This window comes from Pan paniscus, chromosome 12, assembly GCF_029289425.2.
Source record: "Pan paniscus chromosome 12, NHGRI_mPanPan1-v2.0_pri, whole genome shotgun sequence".
NCBI lineage: Eukaryota > Metazoa > Chordata > Mammalia > Primates > Hominidae > Pan > Pan paniscus.
In genome coordinates, this window is record NC_073261.2 from 93083929 (window position 1) to 93095382 (window position 11454).

At 40.2% G+C, this 11454-nt stretch overlaps 1 protein-coding gene across 1 annotated transcript in view; it reads right to left on the reverse strand.

Moving 5' to 3' along the window:
• Positions 1-11170, reverse strand: part of RASGRP3 (RAS guanyl releasing protein 3) — a 157873-nt gene extending 146703 nt beyond the window's left edge. Inside the window, exon 1 of the mRNA XM_063594996.1 lies at positions 10890-11170. The gene's annotated coding sequence lies outside the window, so the exon portion shown is untranslated. The remainder of the gene's footprint in view (positions 1-10889) is intronic.
• Positions 11171-11454: the final 284 nt, after the last annotated feature.

Genomic DNA, 11454 nt, shown 5'->3' on the forward strand with positions numbered 1-11454 from the left:
AAGATGGACAGATCGCTTGAGCCCAGGAGTTCAAGACTAGCCTGGGGAACATAGCGAGAACTTGCCTGTACTAAAAATAAAAATAAAAATAAATCAGCCGGTCATGGTGGCGTGTACCTGTAGTCCTAGCTGCTCGGGAGGCTGAGGTGGGAGGATCACCAGAACGCAGGAGGTCAAGGCTGCAGTGCGCTATTGTCGTGACACTGCACTCCAGCCTGGGTGTCAAAGTGAGATTCTGTCTCAAAAAAAGTGTGGAAGGGATAACAGTGCTGGCTCAATTGATTGCTTCCTGTAAGACTGGACATTTCCATTAACATGTGCCCAGCAAAGGGATTTTTGGATAATATTATCTAATTTTAACTAAGTTAACCCTCATATTGGAAAAATTGGCTTTAAAAATATTTCTATAAAAAATAGGTGAAAGACAGACAACAGCAAAATAAACCTAAAGAAAATGGCAGAGCAAACCCTTCTATTCTAAATATAAATTCTACATCAGCCACAATATGAGGTTAAAAAAAAAGAATGGTAGGATAATGAGACCAGCAGGTAGTCCCTTCAAATCCAAAGTTATCAAGAAGACCATTTAAATTATGAATTTATATCCACTGCCATTAATGATAAAATTCTTCCTAGTTGGCTGGCATGTTATGTCTTAAGATGTTAACTAGTAATAATATAAAGTTATTATGATTAACAAGATATTTGAAAGCCAAACATTCAAAATGGAAGAAAAATTTCAGCAGCTTTTTGAGAAATTTCACAAAACCTACTAATAATTGCTCAGAAACTTCTTTTGAGGTTTTTTGTTTTACAGTTAAGAAACAAAAGCCACAAACCATTGGGGTCTCTGGCTCTCCCTGCCACAACAAAAAATGTTGAAATAATTATAAAACAAAAGGCCAAAAACTGAAATTCACTCTTTTGTCAGCAATTTTTTGGGAAGTCACATAGTAAACATTATGGAAGATATGAAGAAACAACTTAGTATTGGCCATGCATTTGGGTGAAAGTATAGGTATTTCTATCATGTCTCAGCTTATGGCATTTTTTGGATTCTATTTCAATAGTTACATTCTTGAAGAACTGTTTTTTTTGTTTTTTTTTTTTTTTTTGAGACAGAGTTTTGCTCTGTTGCCCAGCTGGAGTGCAATGGCGCAATCTTGGCTCACTGCAACCTCCGCCTCCTGGGTTCAAGTGATTCTCCTGCCTCAGCCTCCTGAGTAGCTGGGATTATAGTCACCCGCCACTGGGCCCAGCTAATTTTTGTGTTTTTAGTAGAGACGGTGTTTCACCATGTTGGCCAGGCTGGTCTTGAACTACTGACCTCAGGTGATCCACCCGCCTTGGCCTCCCAAAGTGCTGGTATTACAGGCATGAGCCACCGTGCCTGGCCAAAGAACTGCTTTTTAATGAAGCACTTTAAAGAAAAAATCATACTGGAAAATCAGACTAAAGAATATCTCAATGATAAATAATTTTTTTAAAAAAACAATATTTTATCAGAAAACTTTTAAAGTATAACCACTGAATTTATAAGAATAAAAGGTATTCCTGCAGAGGAACAACAAAATTTCCAGAAACCTTGACAGAGATATTCATCTCAGTTGTGTTCATCCAATGTGTCATTCAATGGGGAGCTAATGCACCAAGAAATTGATGCTGGAATGTGCATAATACTCTTGATATCAACAATGCAATTCGTTTCAAAGAAAACCTGTAAGCAGCAGAACTTTAGAAGGTTATAATGAGATAGAAAGTCTTTGAGATTGTATCATAATCCTTCTTCTTCTACCCAATATTGATTTTCTTCTCTTCTCTTCTCTTCTAGGGGTATTTTCCCAAGAACACTCCCTAATTCGATCCCTATGTGCTAATCTCCATCTCACAGTCTGCTTTCCAGAAGACCCACTTGCAATGGTGGCAGGAATGGTCCAAGAAAGCACATGCCCATGTGAGATTCTGCAGCTGCCAACCACCGGCCAGCTAGCAGTGAGAACCCAGACAACCAAGTTAATGTGACACCTGAAGGGGCATTTAGTCAGACCAAGGAGTATTGGTAGGAAGAAGAAGAGAAGTATTCCAAGCAAGAACCAACTGTGGCCAAGTCCCAAAGGGATAAAGAGTGAGTTACAATCACGGAATTAAAAGAAATTTCTTGCGACTGTGTGTCGGGTTATTAGAGGGAGACAGCAAGAGGGCACACAGCCCAAGATGAGGCTGAGGAGGCAAGCAGGGGACATGCAGATTTATCTGGAAGAGGCCAGGCACAGTGGCTCACACCTATAATCCCAGCACTTTGGGAGGCCGAGGTGGGTGGATCACCTGAGGTCAGGAGTTCGAGACCAGTCTGGCCAACGTGGTGAAACCCCATCTCTTACTAAAAATACAAAAATTAGCTGGATGCAGTGGCATGCACCTGTAATCCCAGCTACTCGGGAGGCTGAGGCTGGAGAAACACTTGAACCCAGGAGGTGGAGGTTGTAGTGAGCCAAGATTGTGCCACTGCATTACACTCCAGCCTGGGCGACAGAGTGAGACTCCATCTCAAAAAAAAAAAAAAAAAAATTTATCTGGAAGACAATGGAAGGGGAGATGAGGCGAAGGGAGTGGGGAGTGAGTGACTTTCAGAGTGTGAGTTGGACAACTAGACAAGGCAGAGATTATCTAAACTCCATGGAAGCAGGAGCCTTGTCTGTGCTGCTATATTCCCAATGCACAGGACTAGTCTGGTAGGTCTTCCATAAATATTTGTTGAGTAAATGAATGAATGCGTAGATGAATAAGCTGGGAAGTTGAGATGATAAATTCACTTTTGGACACAGAAATTTTTTTTTTTTTTGACATGGAGTCTAGCTCTGTTGCCCAGGCTGGAGTGCAGTGGTGCGATCTTGGCTCACTGTAACCTCCACCTCTTGGGTTCATGCCACTCTCCTGCGTCAGCCTCCTGAGTAGCTGGGACTACAGGCGCCCACCACCACGCCTGGCTAATGTTTTGTACTTTTAGTAGAGACGGGGTTTCACCATGTTAGCCAGGATGGTCTCGATCTCCTGACCTCATGATCTGCCCGCCTTGGCTTCCCAAAGTGCTGGGATTACAGGCGTGAGCCACCGCGCCCGGCCTTGGTCATAGAGAATTTTGAGTGCCCGTGGGTCCTCTTTTGAAAGTGTACACTGGGGATTATACAACCTTTTGTTCAATTCTGAAGATAACCAGTGAAAAAATAACTCCTGTGTCCTTATTTTGAGACCATTATTCTCCCCCCACATTTAGAAGTTTGAAGTCCCCATAAGACCTGTGTAATCAATACCTAATCACCTTGAACCAAATGTGATTTTAAAAATGAGAGTGGCTGAGTATTGATCTTAACTAATGTAGAAACTGCCTGACTCTTGTGATCATCCAAATCCCTTTATCTTGTTTTAACCATAATGCACATAATTATCTTTTTTTTTTCTTATTTTTAAATTTTGGAACTTGAGCCTAACATGTCATATGTATATCACATTAAGGTGTTCTGGTCAAAGTTAACTGTAAAATATGGCACTTTTAAATGGACAAAAAAGGCTAGATAATGAGTAGAAGGAAAATGAAAGAATAGACAGGAATCCAAGGATTTTTACTGCCATCCAGTGGTGGAGCTCTCAGGCAAATATGATGTAAAGCCCCCAGTCAGTCTTCATGTTTTCCACTGCCAAGTCCCAAATGCATTCATTCAAGCTTAGTGACTAACTTGCAATGCTAGCCTACCATACAAGTTTGTATTGTGTTTTCTTGATTTTGAACGTAATTGGTTGGTCCTCTTGTGATCCTGAAGAAGATCATAGCCTTCCATAAGCAGCCAGTTTAAGAGTTACTTGGGCTGGGCGCAGTGGCTCACACCTGTAAACTTTGGGAGGCCAAGGCGGGTGGATCACCTGAGGTCGGGAGTTCAAGACCAGCCTGACCAACATGGGCAAACCCCGTCTCTACAAAATATACAAAATTAGCCAGGCGTGGTGGCGCATGCCTGTAATTCCAGCTACTCGGGGGGCTGAGGCAGCTGAATTGCTTCAACCTGGGAGGCGGAGGTCGTGGTGAGCCGAGATCATGCCATTGCACTCCAGCCTGGGCAACAAGAGTGAAACTGTCTCAAAAAAAAAAAAAAAAAAAGAGTTACTTGTACTTGATGAGGGGAGAATCTGACTCATTAATGCCCTCATGTTGCCAGCATACTCAACCCCTTCTTGCTTTCCCAAGCCCACCGCATATTCACACCCTTATGGAGAGTGAATCTCACAGATTCAACTCTAAGTCCCAACTGGCCATTTCCAAGTTATTTTTTATCTGTGATTTTATAACTGTTGGCTCCTAGATGGACAGCTTAGAACCCATGGAAACAAAAAAAGGAATGGAAGAAACCCTAACTCACTGACATTAAACAAGCAAGCGCCTTTGCCAACCTGCTGGAGAAAAATAAATAAAATTGTTATCACCAGATTTAGTCTAAAAGAAAAATAATCGGCCCAAGCATAGCATGCATGTTTTATAAACTGCACTTTTTTGGCCTTGACAAACACCATCCAGTTTACCCAAAGTTCATAAAAAGTTAATGTTTTCTACTTTTGAAATGCACATATACTGTTCTCTGTGTGCTAATGATGTGGCCTCTTAACCAGGGTTTGATTTTTCTGTGCCCATCCACCAATTTGCTCAAAGTCGTGGTCTCAGGCAGTGATGTCATTCCTTGACACTAAAAACAAACACCATCCAGATCTCTGTTTACTTTCTCCTGCAGGTTTATGTCCATCGAAGCAGTGCCGATGGGAAAGGGCACAGAGACCACAGGGTTTTGCTTGTACCCAGTGGTTTAAGCAGCTGGTTCCCAGGGACTGGCCCAGACCAAAACAAAACAAAACAAAAAAATAAATTCCAGAGAATGCTATGCAAACTACGTAAAATTCTTAAAAATGTGAAGATGAAGGCACACAGTTGGCATCCAGTATAAGGTCAATATCTATATTTAGTCTACATCTATATCTATATTTACTTATTTACTGAAATATAAGGCTTGCCAATTTTACAAGGAAATTCTGGGGGAAAAAAAATCAAAGTAGTTTTCTTCCCACTTGTTTTAAACATTGTTTTTTGTTTTTTGTTTTTTGAGGCGGAGTCTCACTCTGTCACCCAGGCTGGAGTGCAGTGGCGCGATCTTTGCTCACTGCAAGCTCCGCCACCCAGGTTCACGCCATTCTCCTGCCTCAGCCTCCTGAGTAGCTGGGACTACAGGTGCCTGCCACCACACCCAGCTAATTTTTTGTTCTTTTAGTAGAGACGGAGTTTCACGGTATTAGCTAGGATGGTCTCGATCTCCTGACCTCGTGATCCACCCACCTCTGCCTTTAAACAGTTTTTAAAGTGATTCTACAGATACAGGTGTCCAGATGAAAACCACTGGTTATGGTTATGTAGCAATGTTCTACTAATTCTACAAATAAATAATATCATGTGGTTAAAAATAAATATTTCGGTCAGGCGTGGTGGCTCACACCTGTAACCCTAGCACTTTGGGAGGCTGAGGCGGGTGGATCACCCGAGGTCAGGAGTTGGAGACCAGCCTGGCCAACATGGCAAAACCCTGTCTCTACTAAAATAACAAAAATTAGCTGGACGTGGTGGCGCACACCTGTAATCCCAGCTACTTGGGATACTGAGGCAGGAGAATCGCTTGAACCCGGGAGGTGGAGGTTGCAGTGAGCCGAGATTGCACCAATGCACTCCAGCCTGGGTGACAGAGTGAGACTCTGAAAAAGAAAGGGAATGGAAGGGAAGGGAGAGGGGAGAGAGGGAGAGAGGGAGAGAGGGAGAGAGGGAGAGAGGGAGAGAGGGAGAGAGGGAGAGAGGGAGAGAGGGAGAGAGGGAGAGAGGGAGAGAGGGAGAGAAGGAGAGAAGGAGAGAAGGAGAGAAGGAGAGAGAGAAAGATTTCAGTATCTGTGACTTTTGGCACTGAGTAGACTATAAAACAAAATGAATTTATTGATAAATGAAATCCTATATCCTACATAGAATACTATAGAGATATCAATACAATCTTCCAACAAATAATGGAAAGCAAAAGTAAATAACTTGAAATAAATCTGAATAAACTTTCATAAACACTAATAGAAATGAACTAGCAAAACAGTATATGAACAATATTCTTTTTTTTTTTTTTTTTTTTTGAGGTGGAGTTTTGCTCTTGTCACCCAGGCTGAAGTGCAATGGCATGATCTCGGCTCCATGCAACCTTCACCTCCCAGGTTCAAGCAATTCTTCTGCCTCAGCCTCCCTAGTAGCTGGGATTACAGGCCCCCGCCACCATACCTGGCTAATTTTTGTATTTTTGGTAGAGGTGGGGTTTCACCATGTTGGCCAGCCTGGCCAGGCTGGTCTTGAACTCCCAACTTCAGGTGATCCACCCACCTCGGCCTCCCAAAGTGCTGGGATTACAGGCGTGAGCCACCGCAGCTGGCCAACAATTTTCTATACAATAGCCAAAGTACCTGAAACCAAAGGCATCAGTAAAAACTTGGGAGAAAGCATCCAGCAAGAAAACAATGTGAAGGATGCCTATTTCAAGCTAATACACACAGTAAAAGTAAATATTTTACTATTAGTGTATGATAAACACAGAAAAATTAATGGATTCTAATACAATTGGACTCTTACACTACAGCAGTGCTTCCATTGGCTCACTGGACAACATCCACTTGCTATGCTCTGCCACTAGAGAATCTCACTATTGCTATTGTCTTCCTGTTTTCTACTTCTCCCTCCCTCATCCCCTCTCCAGGTTGTTGAGCGTTTTGTCTTCAATGTAGGCACATTGCATGTGGTGTGGGGTGGCTAAGCTGCCAGAATAAATGAAATAACTTTGCTCTTCCTACATGCTAGGATACTGCATTTGTCTGTCCAGTGTCTCTGAACTGAATGTTTCCTAGGCTAACTCCACTGGAAATATGTTTAACTCATGGTTTTAATTTTGCACCAAGGTATGCACTTGGAGTTACATACTGCTTAAGATAAATCAAATTATAATTTCCGGTAATTGGCTAACTTAATTTCCTGGCTAAATGGGGAATAATAAAATATCTTATTATCTCAATAAATCAATGAAAATTTTTGATAATCCTGAGAGGCCTGGGTTTCTGGGATGACCCACTGGGTAGTGCTGTCAAGCAGAGGCCAGTTCAGGCATGTTTCAAAGGCAGAGGTTTATTCTTGAGTTATAATTGGTTTCTGTGGGCAACAAAGGCAAAAGAAATTTTTTCTTTAGCTGCGAAAAAAAAAAAAAAAAACCAAAAAAAAAAAAAACCCTCAATAAAGCTCAACACTTACATTCACATTAAGCCCATTAGCAAATTAGGGATGAAAGGAACATTCTTTACCCTAGAAAAGGTATACATAAAAACATTTAAGCATGCATTATATTTAATACAGCAACAGTAAAAGGATTTTCTTCAAAATCAGTATACCTGCTATCATCACTCTATAATTCAATATTGCCCTGTAAGTTTTAACTAGTTTAATAGGCATGAAAATTTAAAATATGAAGACTGGAAAGGAAGAAACAAAATTGCCATTCACAGAATCCCCAAATAATCTTAGGATAAATTATTTGAATTGAGAAGAGCATTTAGCAAGGTTGTGATCAGTATGTAAAAGTCAATTGTATTTCAATACACCAGAAACAAATATCAAACACAAATCTTTAAAAATATAACGTTTCCAACAGCAACAAAATATAATACTTAGAATAAATCTACTAAAATATTAGTAAAAACCTCTATGAAGAAAATTATAAATATTTATGACAAATATTAAGTGAAATCTAAATCAATGTCATGGACCAGAAGACTCAATATTGTAAAGATGTTATTTTCCCCCAAACTATCTATAGAATCAATATAATTCTAATAAAAATCCCAACAGGGTTTTGTTTTTAACTTAAACAGATCCTAAATTTATAAAAAGCAATGGGTTTAAGAGAATGAAAAGAGAAGCCACAGACTGGGAGAAAATCTTTGTAAAACATGTATCTGGTAAAAGATATATGGAAAATATACAAAGAACTCCTAAAACCCAATAATAAGAAAATAAACAACCCAATTAAAAAAATGGACAGAAGACTTGAAAAGAGACAGTACTTCACCAAGGAAGATATACAGATGGCAGATAAGCAATGAAAAGATGTTCTGTATCATACGTCATTAGCGAGTTGCAAATTAAAACAATGACATACACTACACACCTATTAGAATGGCTAAAATCCGAAACACTGACACCAACAAATGCTGACAAAGATATGGAGCAATAGGAATGCTCATTCATTCTTAGTGGGAATGCAAAATGGTACAGCCACTCAGGAAGACATTTTAGCAGCTTCTTACAAAACTAAACATATTCTTACTATACAATCCAGCAGCTGTATGTACGTCTTAGTATTTACCCAAATAAGCTGAAAACTTACATCTACACAAGAACTACACACAGATGTTTAGAATAACCTTATTCTTCATTGCCAAAGCTTGGAAGCAACAAAGATGTTCTTCAGTAGGTGAGTGGATAAATACACTGTGGTACATCTATAAAAGGAATATTATTCAGCACTAAAAAGAAATGATCTATTAAGCCATGAAAAGAAATAGAGGAACCTTAAGTGCACATTGTTAAGTGAAAAAAGCCAATCTGAAAAGGCTACATACTATATAATTCCAACCATATTTTCTGGGAAAGACTATGGAGACAGTAAAAAGATCAGTGGTTGCCAGGGGTTCGGGTGGTAGGGAAGTGAGGGAGGGTCAGATGAATCGGTGGGAGCACAGGGATTTGTAGGGCACTGAAACTGTTGTGTATGATATATTGATGAATACGTGTAATTATACATTTGTCAAAACCCATAGATGTGTAACACAAAGAACCTTAGTGTAAACTATAAACTTTAATTAATAATAAGCATCAACAGAGGCTCATCCATTGTAACAAATGTGTTACACTAACGTAAGATATTAATGAGGGAACCTGCAGGCAGGAGTGGGGGCGACGGGCTATATGAGAGCTGTTTATACTTCCCCCTCAATTTTTCTATACATGTAAAACTGCTCAAAAAATAAAGTCTGCTAATTAATTATTTAAAAATCAAAGAGTGAGCATACTCCTAAAAAAAAGGTAGAGGAATTTGCCTTATCAGAAATGAAGACTTATAAAAATGCCATAATAATGAAAACAGTATAACATTGATGCACAGATAGAAAAAACGTGATGGAATTGGACACAGAGCTCGGAAACAGACCTATGCTGGATGAAAATTTATCTACAGCACAACTGTCTCTGCAGATCAGAAAGGGAAAGGATGACTATTGAATAAAATGAAGCGTTCCACCCATAGGTATACACCCTAAAATAATGCTTCCCAATGTTTTTCACAGATTGGCAAAACATCTGTTTCACAGGATGTCTATTTGGCAGACTGGGATTAACAGGAGGGGATTTGAGGCCTTTAAGTGGAGCTTAGTTTAAAAAAACCAAATTTTCTTTATATAATACTTGTAAAACTAAGATTATATAGTAGGTATAAAATTAAATATTGAATAATTTTATAATGCTTCCTAACAAAGTATTTTTAAAGTGTTATTGAGAAACTTGAGCTTACATCTGCAAACTTTTAAGTAGGTTTTATCTTTGAAATGACTACCTGCAGTTCCTGATCGAGACTTTTAATTTAATCTCTCGGATTTCTAATAGTCACCATCAGTGAAAAATTTGCACAAATGGAGGCTAAAACTTGTAAATTTTTTAAAGATCACTCAAATTTAAGACATTTAAAATTGCATTTAAAGAAGCTCTTCTTTTTTTATGTTGGCAAAAGTAAAGTTGAAATTTCTTGTCAAAATGCCAGTGGATTTAGAATCCAATCTATCTTTTTTCATGTCAAGTCTTTCAAATGTTGAAGCTGTAATTCACAGAATGCCCCTGTGTTGTTAGAGCAGTTACCACCTGTTTTTATACATCTGTGGAATGTCCATTTGGAACACCCAGCTCTGCAGAGGATGTCTATGGCCCAAGGGTTTCATTAAGCCATTCTAAGGTAGCAAATCATTAATGTGATCACAGTTAACTAGGATTAAGAAATCAAGCTGGGAAAGATTATTTGATTAAAAAAAAAGAATGTGACGTTTTTGACACAGTAAGCATTTCAGAGTTCACATTACTGACTGAAAAAAAAAAGTGACAAGATAGAAAGAGACTTGTTCGAGGTCGTATAGCTGGCCATGGAAGAGACAGAAATTAGGGCCCAGGTAGGTGCTCTGAGATGCCAAGTCCAGTGCTATTTCTGGAAGACCAGACATACATCCTTTGACAAAAAGGAAGGAGCAGGTGAAGTGGCTGTGTGGTTCTCTTTTTTTTCCTAGTGAACTTTAAACCCATACAATTCCAATTACTTCATCTTCTCCTTAAGAGTTCTACATCCCCAGTGGGGCACGGTGGCTCACACCTGTAATCCCAGCACCTTGGGAGGTTGAGGTGGGTGGATCACAAGGTCAGGAAATCGAGACCATCCTGGCTAACACGGTGAAATCCCGTCTCTACTAAAAATACAAAAAACTAGCCGGGCGTGGTGACGGGTGCCTGTAGTCCCAGCTACTCGGGAGGCTGAGGCAGGAGAATGGCGTGAACCCGGGAGGCGGAGCTTGCAGTGAGCCCAGATCCCGCCACTGCACTCCAGCCTGGGCGACAGGGCGAGACTCCGTCTCAAAAAAACAAAAAAACGGAACAGTTCTACATCCCCACGCCCTCCAGGGTAGAATCAGTTGGTTCTGCTTTGTTTCCATAACACTGAATTCTAGGTTCTATTAATTACTATTCTTACCTCATTGCCTTGTGGTTAGTCCCATCTGTCTTCTGAGCTAGCTGTGGGGTCAAAGATGACTAGTTATTCATTTCCATATTCCCAGGGCTGGCACAACGCCTGGTACAAAATAAGCATTTAACAAATGCTTATAGAATAAATGAAATAACAGCAACTCCTTTTCACTATTAAAATCTTAGCAGAGGCTAATTAGTGCCTACCCAGTTCTCTTACGTGGGAAAGTTCTGTACGAACCATTTTCCCCTTTCAGCCTCTTTCTTCTCTGTTTCCTCTCTATCCTTGAGAGGCTGCGCAGCTTGGTGAGTATGCAACGCCCCCAGGAACCCACGTGCTAGGAACTTCTTGGTCTTAAAGGAAAGATGCTGAAATTGAACCCAGCTGGGCATGTTCCCCAAAGCCCAGCCGCTTGCCATTTCCTTAGGAGCATCTCATTATCCTTTTTTGCTTTTGCTCTTTGGGCCTCTGCAAATGGTGAGAGGAAAATGGCTGTTTTTTCTTCCAAGAGCAGGACATTCCAGGTGGGGCTTAGGAGCAACATGACATCCTGTTCTGTATGTGCCTTAGA